The sequence below is a fragment of the Hippopotamus amphibius genome, chromosome 7 (genome assembly GCF_030028045.1).
Source record: "Hippopotamus amphibius kiboko isolate mHipAmp2 chromosome 7, mHipAmp2.hap2, whole genome shotgun sequence".
In the NCBI taxonomy this organism is placed as follows: Eukaryota; Metazoa; Chordata; class Mammalia; order Artiodactyla; family Hippopotamidae; genus Hippopotamus; species Hippopotamus amphibius.
Genome location: NC_080192.1, coordinates 114259495 through 114273810, shown reverse-complemented (window position 1 = coordinate 114273810; position 14316 = coordinate 114259495). Strand labels below are relative to the sequence as shown.

Genomic DNA, 14316 nt, shown 5'->3' with positions numbered 1-14316 from the left:
TCAGTATCATTAGTCATCAAGGATATACAAATTAAATCTACGAGATACTATTATACACCCAGTAGAATGGCTAAAATTAAAAACCTGCCAATATCAAGTGTTGACCAGGATGCAGAGCAATTGGAATGCTCAACACTGCTGGTGGGAGTATAAAATGGCATGACTACTTTGGAAATAAGGTCTTGCAGTTTCTTATAAAACTAAATATAGAACTTTAACAAATTAAAAACTTTTGTGCTTCAAAGGACCTTACAAGAGACTGAAAAGGCAACCCACAAAATGGGACAGAATATTTGTAAATAATATATCTAGTAAGGGATTAGTATTCAGAATATATAAAAGAATGCATAAAACTCAACAACAACAAAAAAACAACCTAATTAAAAATGGGCAAAGGATTTTGAATAGACATTTACCCAAAGAAGATACACAAATGGTCAATAAGCACATGAAAAGATGTTCAACATCACTATTAAGAAAATGAAGATAAAAAGTACAATGAGATACTCCTTCATACCTGTTAGGATGACTATTACTAGAAAGAAAGAAAATAAGTGTTGGTAAAGATGTGGACAAATTGGAGTCCTCGTGCATTACTGGTGGGAGTGTAAAATGGTGCAGCTGCTGTGAAATACAGTATGATGGTTCCTCAAAAAATTAAACAGAATTACCATATGATCCGGCAATCCACTTTCGGGTATATATATCCAAAAGAAGTGAAAGCAGGACCTTGAACAGATATCTGTATACTCATCTTCACAGCAGCATAATTCACAATAGCCAAAAGATGGGAGCAACCTAAGTGTCTATTGACTGATGAATGAACAAGCAAAATGTGGTATATACATACCATAGAAAAGGAATGAAATGTTGACACATGCTGCAACATGGATAAATCTTGAAAACATTATGCTAACTGAAATAAGCCAGACACAAAAGGATAAATGTTGTATGATTCCACTTATATGATAGGATAGTCAAACTTGTAGAGACAGAAAGTAGAACAAAGGTTACCAGGAGCTGAGGGGAGGGGGATGGAGAGTTTGCTGTTTCATTGGTACCAATTTTCAGGTTGGGATGATGAAAAAGTTCTGGAGATGGGTAGTGCTAATAGTTGCACAACAATAAAAATGTACTTAATGCCACTGAACTGTACTCTTTTTTTGTGGCTGCACTGCATGGCTTGCGGGATCCACAACCAGGGATTGAACCTGGGCCATAACAGTGAAAGCTCCGAGCCCTAACCACTGGACCACCAGGGAACTCTCCGAATTGTACACTTAAAATGGTTAAGATGGCAAATTTTACGTTATGTATATTACACAATTTAAAAATGCTTTAAAAAAGCTATACAGGGCTTCCCTGGTGGTGCAGTGGTTAAGAATCCGCCTGCCAATACAGGGCACACGGGTTTGATCCCTGGTCCGGGAAGATCCCACATGCCACAGAGCAACTAAGCCCGTGAGCCACAACTATTGAGCCCACATGCCACAACTACTGAAGCCCACCTGCCTAGAGCCCATGCTCTGCAGCAAGAGAAGCTACTGCAATGAGAAGGCAGCGCACCACAACGAAGAGTAGCCCCCACTCACCACAACTAGAGAAAGCCCATGCGCAGCAATGAAGACCCAATGCAGCCAATAAATAGTTTAAAAAAAAAAAGCTATAAAAAAACCTATCTTATGACCCAGCAACCCCACTCCTGTATTTACTGAAAAGAAATTAAAACAAAAGGACTTGTACAAGAGTGCTCCTAGCAGCTTTTTTTAAAATAATAGTTCCAAACAGGAAATAACCCAAGATGTCCATTAATAGGAGAATGGCTAACCAACTGTGGTGTATACGTGTAAAGAAATATTACTGAAGACAGTCAATTGTTGGCTAAACAGAGATATGCACAAAGGTTGTTTTACTCCAGTTCCTTATCTTTCTTCAACTACACAGGGTGAGTTTTCCTATTCACTCCAAAGTTTTGACCTAAGGACAGCCCTGAATGTTAGAGAAACCCCAGAGTTCCAAGGCTGATTCTGCTAAGACTCTTCCTTCCCCGTCTCAAAGGGAAGACCCCATCATTATCTGTGCTTAGTCTCTAAGACCTGCCATCCTGTACCTGGCCCAGTAGGTTTGGATTCAACTGTTGCCAGAACTGCCAAAGGAACTACCCCATCTTCTCAGCAGGAGGGCTTTGGGCATTTATGTGGGTGCCCCAGCATACCTGGATCCCAGTTTTCATCTCTCTAGGGGTTATAGTTCTATGCGGTCTTTCCCATATTTCAAGTTAGAACGCTTTGGCCACCATCACGTGGGGCCTCTGTGAGCCCTGATTAGTGCCTCTGTTGAGGGTGATCCCTCATGGGTCTCTTTCTCCAGCAAACATAGCACTGTACTCTGTAGCGTGTTGAGGGCATGGACTCCTGAGGAATACAATCTGTATTTGAATACTGGCTCTACCACTTACTTAGGTAACCTCTGTGTGCCTCAGTTTCTTCATCTGTAAAAGAAAATAATACTAGTACTTACTTCACAGGGTTGGCATGAGGATTAAATTAGTTAAGAAGGTGTAAAGTTCTTAGAACAGTGCCTGGCACATGGTAAGCACTGTGTGTTATTTTTTACCCTCCTACCCCCATGTCCTCCATATTCTTTGAAAGATTTTGTTCTCAGATGACAAGTGAAATAATTAAAATCCAGCCTGGATCCAGTCAGGAGGCAGAAACCACAGCAGTAATTTGAACAGGGAAAATTCAATATAAAGAATTGTTAACTTGTAAACAGGGATTAACTACTCAGAGGGGTAAACGGAACTCTGAAGGATACAGGAATAACGGATAAAGGGAGCAGCCACTACCTCCAGAGATGACACAGAAAACCCACGGAAGGATAAACTTGGAAAGGGCCCTCCCTCCCCGCCAAAGCTGAGCCTCAGAACTTACTGGTGGGGGCGTGGTGGGGGCCCGCTGGATGGCAGAGAAGTTTGCTGAGGTGCTGCAGGCTGGGGTTGGCAAGTGGGAAACTGTGTGCTGGGCGATGGCAAAATCTGACTGGAAGCCGCCCACCGGCAGCTGTGCTGTAGGAGCCAGAAGAAAAGCGCTGGAACGAGGAAGAGAAGGCCCTTCAGTGTCCCTTTGGCACCTTCCACTGACGCGGCCCAAGCCCGGCGCTGGCTGGCAGGATCGCAGCGCAGGGCAGAGACGGGGTATTTGGAGCAGAGAAGCACTAAGTTAACAGTTGGCACACACCCCATCAACGTTCTCTTAATTAAACGACATTTCACAGGGAATGGTTCCTACCTATGTTTCATGTATTTATAGCGGTAGAAAGGGGGCTATGGTTAGGGCAGTCCTATGCTCCTGGTGGTCTGCTGTCGTCACGAGTCATGCTCGGTGAGCCCCCTTTGGCTCTCAGAAATGTCCCTGTTTGGAGGATAAAGGATGTGGTCACGTGAACTCTTGATGTATCATTTTCTATCAAACTATTCTCACTGACAGTAGCTAGAAACACAGTAAATACACACAAATCTGCTTGAAGGCGGCCCAGGTGTCGAGAGGCCAAGGTTCGGGGAGGAGAGAAGTGCGCTGAGGTGAGCGCGGCAGCCTGAGCTGCTTTCCTCCTTGAAGCATTGGCTGGTTTGTAGGTGGGAGGAGCTAAAAAGGCTGAAAAGCTGAGCCGAGAGCAATAGTTCTCAAGAGTAATATATGATTTTAAAATTGTACGACTGAATCTGCGTAAAAGAACTCTTTTAATAAGAATAAAATAAAAAGTCTGAAGTGAAAGCACAATATCACTTGTTAAAACGGCAGCATTTTTCTTTCTTTAATGCTACATAAAATAATGGTGCATTTTACAGGTTAGGGCAACTTAGATTTGATGAACTATGGTATATTTGTTCACATGTCTCTATAGGAGAGATTCCTAGAAGTGGAACTGCTGGGTCAAAGGATCTATTTGATAGATTCTGCTAAACTGTCTTAAAAACAAACAATCAAAAAAACTGAACTGTGTCCATTTCCCAGCACTGAATGTTACCAATCTTTATTTTTCTCCTCTGACGGGCTCTCACCATGTCTTCCTTGCAGAGTGAAGAGAATCTGTGCTTCCCCGAAGTATCACCATGTTCCACTCCTATGTGTAACTGGTTCAAACCTGCACCACACTTCCCTAGAGCTTCGCCTTAAGACCTACACATCTTTCTCCTCCTAAGGGAAAATAAAGGGTCATTTCTCCACGTGCTGCTAGTGAGGATCGTGCACTATTAGGATAGGAAGGGCTCTTAGACGCTACCAACTCCTAGCGGTTCTGAAAAATGTTCAAGATGGTCCTCACTGTTATAGGTGGCAGAGTATTTTTTCAATTTCTACTTAGAAAAGTAATAATTAAAATAACTCTTCACACAACCTTTTACCCCTTAAACATGGGATCACTTTGGGAGCAACTGAATGCCTGTTGACCAGCACCTGCAGTGGTCCCTGAATACTAGATGTGTGCGTATGACTCAGCTGCAGACGTGTGTCCTAGATGGGTTTTGACTCCTCTACAGCAACTTTTAACCTTTAACTTTTTAAAAGTCATATACTGCTTCATATATAACCACAATGGAATGCTGGCTAAAAACATAAAATATAAAAAGTTCGCTTGAAATAAAGTAAAAGAAGACCATAAAATTAAAATTCTACAAGTTTGGTTCAAGATGATCTTCATTTGCTAGATGTGCAAATTGCATTCAGCTGATCAAAATGTTTATCTTGTCTGTCAGAAGCAAAAACCGAAAAGAGAAAATATAGTGATCATTATATCCAATTTGGTCTTTCATTATTAGGAATGAAGACCAGCCACACCCACTGCCTGTTATTTGCAGAATGGTGCTTACATGTAACAGCCAGAACCCTTCTGTTTTAGCTCACCATTTAGACACAAAAAACATGAAAGTAATAAAAATAAACCAGTTTTTAAAGTGCAAAAAAGCATAAATTCTAAACATTCATTTAGGAAAGCAGTTTGTGTCTATTTTTGATGCTACAATGAGTCATTAAATTTCATACATTTTAATATACATTTGTCCTAAGACCAATCTGATATATGTTCTTTTTAAAAGTTATTTAACAAAGCATGCTTTTCCCTTACATAAAGTCAATTAAACATTTTGCATTACATGGTAAATGGAAGAAGGTTGAGACAAGTCTTATAGTATGGGTATTACTCGATTATTTTAACATCATACATATATCTAAAATAAGTTTTATTTTAAAAATTACTTCTTTATTACACATCACACAAATTATTAAATGATTAAATAACCGCACGTTGTTGTCAAGAGTGTACATGGTAAAAGGAATTCTCTAGTCAGGATAGGTTAGAAAGCTCTTATCTGGTCTAGATCCCTCCATTTTTAAATGAGGCAACTGAGGCCCAGAAAGGGTAAGAGATTTACCTAAGGTCACACAGCCAGGGAGGGGCCACACTCATGACTCTTACTTAGTTCAGTGCTCTCCAGGGCAAACGTGTATGAGGTTAAGTGAATGGAAGGTCTCAGTATACTTGTTCTTGCTGAAAAATCTCTCTGGTAGCAGAGGTTCTGACACTGCCCCCTGTAAGTTCAGCATTGCCCTCACTAGGTTCCTCCTTGGAGCCCCAGTTTCCTTAGGGACTAAGTTATTTTAGTTCCCAAAGGCTGTATCAGGCGCTGCCTTCCCTTTCCCTGCAACTGGGGTCAGTCAATATCTGCTGAACCAATAAAGAAGTAGATTCATCAAAGTGGGGAGTCGGGAGGGAAGCTGGACCACCAGTGGCCATCTCTGCTGCTCACAGTTCACCAGGTAGATTCCACCTGAGGGACGAAGAGGGAGGAAGAGCAGACTCTGCAAATTCTATCGATAGCAAATCCAATAGCATTTGAGAAGATGCTGTATATGAGTCCACAACTTACTTGTTTTTCAGGAAATTAACCCCTTTCAATTATTCCCACCTGGGGGTGAATCATGCGTTTACCTTTAGAACTTGTTCCATCTTTTGGGAGGGACTTATTTCAAAGGCTCACTCTTGGCTGCCCTTGATTTACCATGGACTTGCCAAAGGATGCTCCAAGGAGCCCTAATCCTGGCGTGTTGTAAACAGCCTTGCATCCCACCATCTGCCTGGTACCTGATGGGATCTTGCAGGGGTGTTGACCATCCCCTTTCTGAGCTCTTGCTCTGGATGTGTGTCTCCCAAAGTTTACAAACGGTCTGGAGAGGCTCACCTCTCTCCTTTCTCTGGGTGCACAACCCAGTCTGCACAAAGCATTGAACTTCCTGAAAACCCCCTTCAGGAGGCTCCTGCCTTACACAGAACCTCTGCCTGTCTTCTCATCATCTGTCTGATCACTCTAATCTCTTCTCCAATTTCAAGGCTTTTCTACAATCCTACTTCATCACGGAACACAACCTGTTAATGTGGGCAAGTCAAAGTGATTCTGCCTGCTCTTTATTCTGCCCCCATCACTAGCTCATGCTGGTTCCAAAATCTATTGACATAGCGCTCGGTTGTTTGCTTTTCTGGCTCTCCCAGGAAAGCAGAGGTCACCGAACAGGGTGACCAGCATGTCAACAGAGGCCCAGGAGACAATCGACTGAGGTTGCCCCAGAGAAAGAGAGGGAGGGGTGGGGGGCCCTTTGCGGAGGAGGCTGCAGCTACCCTCCCAGAGGGATGCAGGTTCCCAGCAGTCATCAATCAAGGATAGGAGGCCCAGTGCCTAGAACCCTCCAAAATGTTTACATTTGAAATTTTTTGGCATCGGAAAAAATATAGTAACACATACAACAATAAATTCAACCTGGATTATATTTGTGTTTTGTAGCAGCAGAATGTAATAAAAAAAATTTTTTTTTTTGATGTTGAAAGGGCCCATGAAGACAAAAGTGCGTAGGGCACAGGACAGTCACAATTCGGCCTTGGGGTACGGTTTACACTTTCTGGTGTTAAAGAAGGAAATGGATATCCAGATATTTGTATGAGACCTCTTGATTTTAAATATCAGGAACAAAACATACACGTTGTGGGCCAACAAAACACGTGGGGCTTAGCCTGCCGCCTCTCGAAGGTCCGGGCTATCATCGTGTCCCCGGAATGCCCGCGGCCTGACACGATTTCGGGCAGGACAAGGGTCTGATAGTTAAACCTCCGCCCAGCCGGGCCTTGGAAGCTCGGTCGCCACCGCGGCCTAGGCGTTCCCCGGCTGCCCCACCGGCAGGCACGGGCTCTGCTCATTCACGGGGCTTCCCGCTCCGGCCCAGGTCCAGGGCGGCGCGGGCGGGGGGTTAGGGAGGTGGGGTCCTCCGGCCCACGGGTCTCGCGGGGGCGCGGGGCAGGGGCGGCCGCCCGGGGCATCTGCGGCCCCACCCCTCGCGACGAGGCCCGCCCGCCGGCCGCAGCCCGGCTCCTGGGCTAGGCCTGCTCTTCGCGGGGTCTGCTCCCGGGAAGCGAAGCTCCACACGGAGGACGCGGAGGTGGTTTCAGACCGCAGCGCCCGGCTCCTCCTCCCGCGCTACCCAGGGAGGCGGGCTGTACTCTTCTCAAGGTCCTGCCGCACCGCCCTGCCAACCCGAGGGAGCCCTTCGCAGCCTCCCCGCCTTCACTCCACCTGGGGACCGCCGCGCCGGAAGCTGCGGGCTCCCGGGGCCCCGGCTCGTTCCCGCCGAGCCGCGAGCCGCGGGTGCGCATGCTCCGCGGAGGCCCGCACGGGGCCCGGGTGAACCCTGATAGAGCCATCGCGAGGCGGGGTAAGCGGAGCTCCAGTGGCGCAATCGGTTAGCGCGCGGTACTTATACAGCAGTACATGCAGAGCGATGCCGAGGTTGTGAGTTCGAGCCTCACCTGGAGCACGATCCTTTTGGGTACCCGCACCCCCCTTTTACCCCCTGGCTCAAGGGAACGAGTCACTCTCGCCTCAGTCTCCTCAGTTCCTGTCTTTGACTGCTCTGCGTGCACGTCCTGCTCCGCTGCAGTCAGGAAGCGGTCGCCTTGGTGCCTGTGACTCGCTTTCCAAGCTGCCTGTTGCCCCCGCGCACCATCCAGCCGCTCGCACCCTGACGTTTACCTGCTGCTCCCTCTTCCTAGACGTTTCCTTTAACGGCAGCCGGTCCCAGCTCCCGGTACCGCGGATGCGGACGAAAAATCCCTGGGCGCTGCACCGGCCATGGGGCCCTACCTGGGCCTCGTCATCGAAAATTCCAGGCGCCCTCTCTATGGGGCGTGCCCAAGTTCCCGGCGCGGGTTCCCGGGCGCTGCCCCTCACCCAGGGCCTGGAGCCGCGTGGTGCGCGCTGGGTGTCGGGGCCTGAGCCGGGCGACCACTCCCGAGAGTTGGGGCCGGAGGCCCAGAGCAGGGGCTCAAGTGCAGCGGTCGCTCTCCTCCTTTTTAACTACTACTAACTAGTCGTTGCCCCCTCCCTCCGACCTGCAGAGCCCCTAGACCGCGGGCCCTTCTCCCCTACCCAGGCCTCCAGGCCTCCCTGGGCGGATGTGCAGAGTTTGGCAAAAGCGCCTGGGCGTTTCCCTCCCCCCATCTGTGCCCCCTTCTCCCCGGTGTCAGTCAGGAGTGGTGGAATTCGCTGGCAGAACGGGGAACAGACGTTTTCTAGGGATATCCTTTCCTGCCTGCCACACACCCCAGGTTCAGACGTGCCACCGGGGAGCAGGAAACCTGCCAGCTGGTTTTTGAAATGTTCCCAGCACGCGAAAACTCCTCTGAGGCACGGGGACCGCTTTGCCAGGGACCGGGGGGGGGGGGGGGGGGGGGGGGGGAGGGGCGGTGCCCCACGTGCCCAGGAGGTGGGGCGAAGTAGGGAACAAGCTTAGTTGGAAAGATAAACCTCCTGGACGCGTTCTCCCAAGAGAATGGTTTCAGCTGTTTTTATGGGAGTGCGGGTAGTTAACTCCTGGGATGGAAATACTGCCAGGAGTGGTGAGAAGCAAGACCTAGAAAGCTCTGAGAAAGTGGGTGGAAGGTGGAGCTCTTGTCTGTCTCCTCGGCTACTAACCCCGGCCCCAGATTCCGAAAGGGGAGCCCCATACCACCTGAAATGTGAGAAAGTCCGCCCACCTCACCTGGCTGTCGTTTTCTCGCTGGACCAGATCCTTTCGCTCACAGGCTCATCCTCAGCAGATGCTGAGTGCCCCTCTTTAGAAATCTAGCCAGCCTGGAAACAAATATCTAACCCCCCCCCCCCGAGAAAAGATTTGCTTAATTTTTTTAAAAACAGCTTTATCAAAATATAATTCACATAACCTACAGTTCACTCATTTAACGTGTACAATTCAATGGGTTTTAGTACATTCACAGATATGTGCAACCATCACCACAGTCAATTTTAGAACATTTTCATCAACTCAGTAGAAAATCCCGTATCCTTTAGCTGTCACCCCACCCCACCCCTAAATAACCACTAATCTACTTTCTGTCTCTACCTTTTCCTCTTCTGGACTTTGATATGAATGGAATCATATAGTATGTGGTCTTTTGTGACTGGCTTCTTTCATTTACCCTACTGTTTTCAAGATTCATCCCCATCCTACCTTGTATCAGTACTTCATTTCTTTTTTTATGGCTGAATAATATTCCAGTGTATGGATGCTTTCCAATTTCGAGCAATGGAGAAAAGGTTGGCATTTTAAAAACATTTGCTGAAAACTGCTTTTTAAAAGGGAATTAATTTTCAAATGTACGAAGCGTAAAAACGGTTTCACTTGCCAAGTGTATATGTTTAACCTTTAGAAGTTATCACTGCGAGAATTGGTAAGATACTTCCAAGAGCTGCTCTCAGAGCAGGTTTCCCAGGTGAACAGAAGTAAATGAATGAGAGATCATTCTGCCCAACTCCCTATCAACGTCGGAATCCCTTCTTCAGAACGGTAGCTCCTATTTCAGAAGATCTAGCATCAAAATGTCATTGGTTCACAAGGCAACACGTTCCACTTTCTGTCACGTCTCATGGTTAGAACATTCTTCCTCTTAATATGTTGTTTCTGTCCCTATAGGTTATTGTTGGAATGGTGGTGGTTTGGGGAACTCTTTTTCTGGCAATATGGTGAAGTGGGACGATAAGAAGCTAAATTAGTTGTCCTTGCTCTGTTTAACCTAGAAATCACCATAGAGATTATTAGTGGATCACAAACAGGTAGACCACTGGCAGATTTGTAGGTCAGTGTCTTAATGTGAGGCTGATAGGATTTTTAAAGGCTGTGATGGGTGATATAGATCGTCAGAAAATGATGGGGAAATGCTGTAAAAACCCTAAAGTACTACATATACAGGTGTAAGGAGGTTCCATTCCTGTCACCACAAAAATAGTGGATTAGGCCTGTATGCACTATATAGTGGCTTCAAGGAGGAAGATGGGTAAATATGAGGTGGATGAACCCAGAAGGTAGGTTGAAGTTATACTGAACAGCTGTAGATGACTGGCAGGAGAGAAGTCTGACCTACCCATTGAAATCCATTGAACTGTACACACAGGTTGACATTAGCTTTGTAGATGGCTTTGCATGGGCTTATTAAAACTGTGTGTGATACAAAGCTGGGAGGGAGAGCAAATTCAGTAGAATTTGGAGTAAGAGTAAGAGCCAATCCAGAGACAAATATTTCTGACAAATGACAAGATGCAATTTGATAGAGATAATTGTAAGCCTGTGTTCAGTTCATAGTTGGGGGTGGGGGAGTGCCTGGCTTGACAGCTGTTTGCATGTAAAGGATCTGGGCATTTTGGATATGTACAAACTCAGTTGTCCTGGCGGTGTGATTCAACTGTTAAGAACGTCAACCGATTAGTAATGCATTATTGTATAATGCATTACATGATGTGGTGTCAGACATCACAAAACAGCAGTCTGTGGAACAAATCTAGCCTCCAGACAGGTTTTGTTTGCTTTCTAGCACTGACTTGCAAAGTGTTTAAAAATTTTTTAATCATTTGACTACATATTGGGAAATTTTACTGAAATGCCTAGATTTCAAGTTTCTAATGAAAAATGAGAAGACTTGGCCATCTCGGGTCCTTATTCCCACGTGGCAACATTGGCTGCCCCCTTTGCATGGGCATGTGATCTTCCGTTCACTGTGGTCCTACCACTCTCCATTAATCCCCAGCACAGAGGTGGGTACCAGCTGCCACTGCTCCCTTACTTGCTTTTCTGTTTTCTTAACCCCTGACTCATTTCTCTCATTTGTGACCTACAGACATTGAGTGTGTAGATGAAGGTAGGGAATACACATGTTGAACTTGGCCTGAGGGCTGTGGTCTGTATGAATACAGCCCATTTAAAATTCAACAAAACAAAACCCCAGTTCTTTATTATGGAAAATTTCAAACATACCCAAAGTAGAGAAAACAGTATATTTAACCACCCTGTATCCATCCATCACTACTTTGAAGAATTGTCAATGTTATTTCATCTATCTTGTTCCCACAACATTCTCCCCTACCCTAGTAACACTGTCACCAGAATATTTTAAAGGAAACCCCAGGTGTGGTTTAATTTAACTTGTAAATACCTCAGTGTGTATATCCAACAGGTAATCGCTTTTAAAAAGAGCGTAACTGCAGTATCATTATTACACCTAACAAGAGTAACAGTAGTGCCTCTTTACCATTTAACACCTTGTCTGTGTTCAAATGTCCACACTTATCTCTGAAAAATATTTTTATGATTGGGTTGTTTGAATCAAGATCCAAACAAGGTCCACACATTACATGTAATCAATATATCTTTTAAATTTCTTTTCATTTATACCAATTACCCACTCCCTTTTATGATATTTATTTGTTGATCTATAGAATTTCCCTATAGAATTTGGCTAATTCCATCCTCAAGGCATCCTTTCACAAGTTCTTCAATCCCCTCTGAGAATTAGATCTAGAAGCTTGGTAATATTAAGATTCAGGGGTTTTTTTTTGGCAAAAATAGATTATAGGTGGTACTATATACTATTGTATCACAAGAGAGAAAGTACATAATGTCCGGTTGTTCCATTTTTACTGATGTTAATTTTACTCATGATTTCAGATGTGGTCAGCCTGATCCATCCATTATAAATTGCCACATCAACCTCTAACCTAATGGTTTTAGCAGCTGTTGATACTCTTTGTCTAGATTTATTATTGTATTAAGGATTACTCAATAATGGTTTTCTAATTCTATTATTCCTTCTGTATTTATGACTGTGATTCTTTTTTTTTAAGCTCTATATTGGAATATAATTGCTTTACACTGTTGTGCCAGATTTTTCTGTACAGCAAAGTGAATCAGCTGTATTCATACATATATCCCCATGTCCCCTCCCTCCTGCGACTGCTTCCCACCCTCCCTATCCCAGCCCTCTAAGTCATCACCCATCATCGAGTTGATCTCCCTGTGTTATGCAGCAGCTTCCCATTAGCTATCTATTGTACATTTGGTAGTGTATATATGTCAATGCTACTCTCTCACTTTGCCCCCCACCCTGTGTCCTCAAGTCCGTTCTCTACATCTGCATCTTTATTCTTGACCTATCACTGGGTTCATCAGTACCATTTATTTAGATTCCATACATGTGAGTTAGCATACTGTATTTGTTTTTATCTTTCTGGCTTACTTTGCTCTCTATGACAGACTCTAGGTCCATTCACCTCACTACAAATAACTCAATTTCATTCTTTTTTATGGCTGAGTAATATTCCATTGTATATATGTGCTACATCTTCTTTATCCATTCGTCTGTTGATGGGCATTTCAGCTGCTTCCATGTGTGACTGTGATTCTTAAAATAAAACAAAAAAAACTTTTTTTTGGTCACCTATTTGGTTTTCCTAAAGCACAATTCATATAGAAAAGGCCAGATAATATTGCTGGACTCTTTTCCTTTTTCTACTAATCTTTAGAATAAGGAATGGATGCTCTAACAACTCCCAAAGGTAACCGATTAGTTTTTTTATTTTACAGCTTTTTTATTTTATTTATTTATTTTTAATAAATTTATTTTATTGGCTGTGTTGGGTCTTTTTTGCTGTGTGCGGGCTTTCTTTTTAGTTGCAGTGAGTGGGGGCTACTCTTCGCTGTGGTGCGCGGGCTTCTCATTGCGATGGCTTCTCTTGTTTCAGAGCTCAGGCTCTAGGCATGTGGGCTTTGCTAGTTGCAGCACATGGGCTCAATAGTTGTGGCTCACGGGCCCTAAAGCACAGTCTCAATAGTTGTGGCACACAGGCTTAGTTGCTCCGTGGCATATGGGATCTTCCTGGAGCAGGGATCGAACCTGTGTCCCTTGCATTGGCAGGTGGATTCTCAACCACTGCACCACCTAGGAAGCCCTTTACAGCTTTTTTAAAAGATATATTTGATGTACAATGAACTACATGAGTGATGTTGAGTAGCTTTTCTAGTGCTTATTAGACATTCAGATATTTTCGTTGGTGAATTATCCATTCAAATCTTTTGCCTTTTTTTTTTTATTGGGTTGTTTATCTTTTCATTATTGAGTTATAGGAGTTTTTGTATATTCTAGATATAATTCCTTTGTTGGATATATGTTTTGTAAATCATTTCTCCCATTTGTGTTTTGAGTTTTCATTGTCTTGATGGTGTCTCTTGAAAAGGCAACTTTTAAATTTTGATAAAGTTCAGTTTATCCATTTTTTTCTATTATGGATGGTACTTTTGGTGTTACATCTAAGAAATTTTTGACTAACGCAAAGTCACCAAGATTTTTTTCTGTGTTTTAGTTCTTAAATTTAGGAGTTAACTTTTGTGTATGATGTGAGTTAGAGATCTAAATTTTTCTTTTTTTTTGTATATGGATATCCAATTCTGGCAGCATTTGTTGAAAAGCCTATCCTTTCCTGATTGAATTGCCCTGACACTTTGTCAAAAATAAATTGACCTTAACTGTGTTGGTCTTTTGCTGGACTCTCATTCTATTCTATGGAGCTATCTGTCGTTGTGGTGTTATGTGTTGATTACTGTAATCATATAAATATATACATATTATATATAAAATATACACACGCACACGTAAACTGTAGGGTCAGTTTGCCAATTTCTATGAAAATATCCTGGGATTTTTATAAGAATTCTGTTGAATGTATTAATCAATTTGAGGAGAATTACCTCCTTAACAATATTGAGTCTTCTGATTCCATAAACAAGGTACATATCTGCACTTATTTAGGCCTTTAATTTCTTTAAGCAATGTTTTGTAGTTTTCAGTTTTGAAATGTTGTATTATTTCTTCCTTAAATATTTGGCAGAACTCACTAGTGAAGCACTATGGGCCTGCAGTTTTCTTTGTAGGAAGTTTTTTTTCTTTAAAACC

General features: G+C 43.9%; 2 long non-coding RNA genes and 1 other non-coding gene across 3 annotated transcripts in view; 2 read left to right on the top strand and 1 right to left on the bottom strand.

Annotated features, from left to right (window-relative positions):
• Positions 1 to 865: 865 nt before the first annotated feature.
• LOC130857383 (uncharacterized) lies at positions 866 to 8579 on the bottom strand. Its single transcript, XR_009054813.1, has 4 exons — positions 8072 to 8579; positions 3291 to 3413; positions 2934 to 3164; positions 866 to 2491 (listed from the first exon to the last, which is right to left on the bottom strand). It is a non-coding gene; the product is annotated as an uncharacterized LOC130857383 (long non-coding RNA).
• Positions 7392 to 14316, top strand: part of LOC130857382 (uncharacterized) — a 179014-nt gene continuing 172089 nt past the window's right edge. The window contains exon 1 of the long non-coding RNA XR_009054812.1: positions 7392 to 7754. This is a non-coding gene — a long non-coding RNA (uncharacterized LOC130857382). The remainder of the gene's footprint in view (positions 7755 to 14316) is intronic.
• TRNAI-UAU (transfer RNA isoleucine (anticodon UAU)) lies at positions 7764 to 7856 on the top strand. Its single transcript is given in 2 exon segments — positions 7764 to 7801; positions 7821 to 7856. It is a non-coding gene; the product is annotated as a tRNA-Ile (tRNA).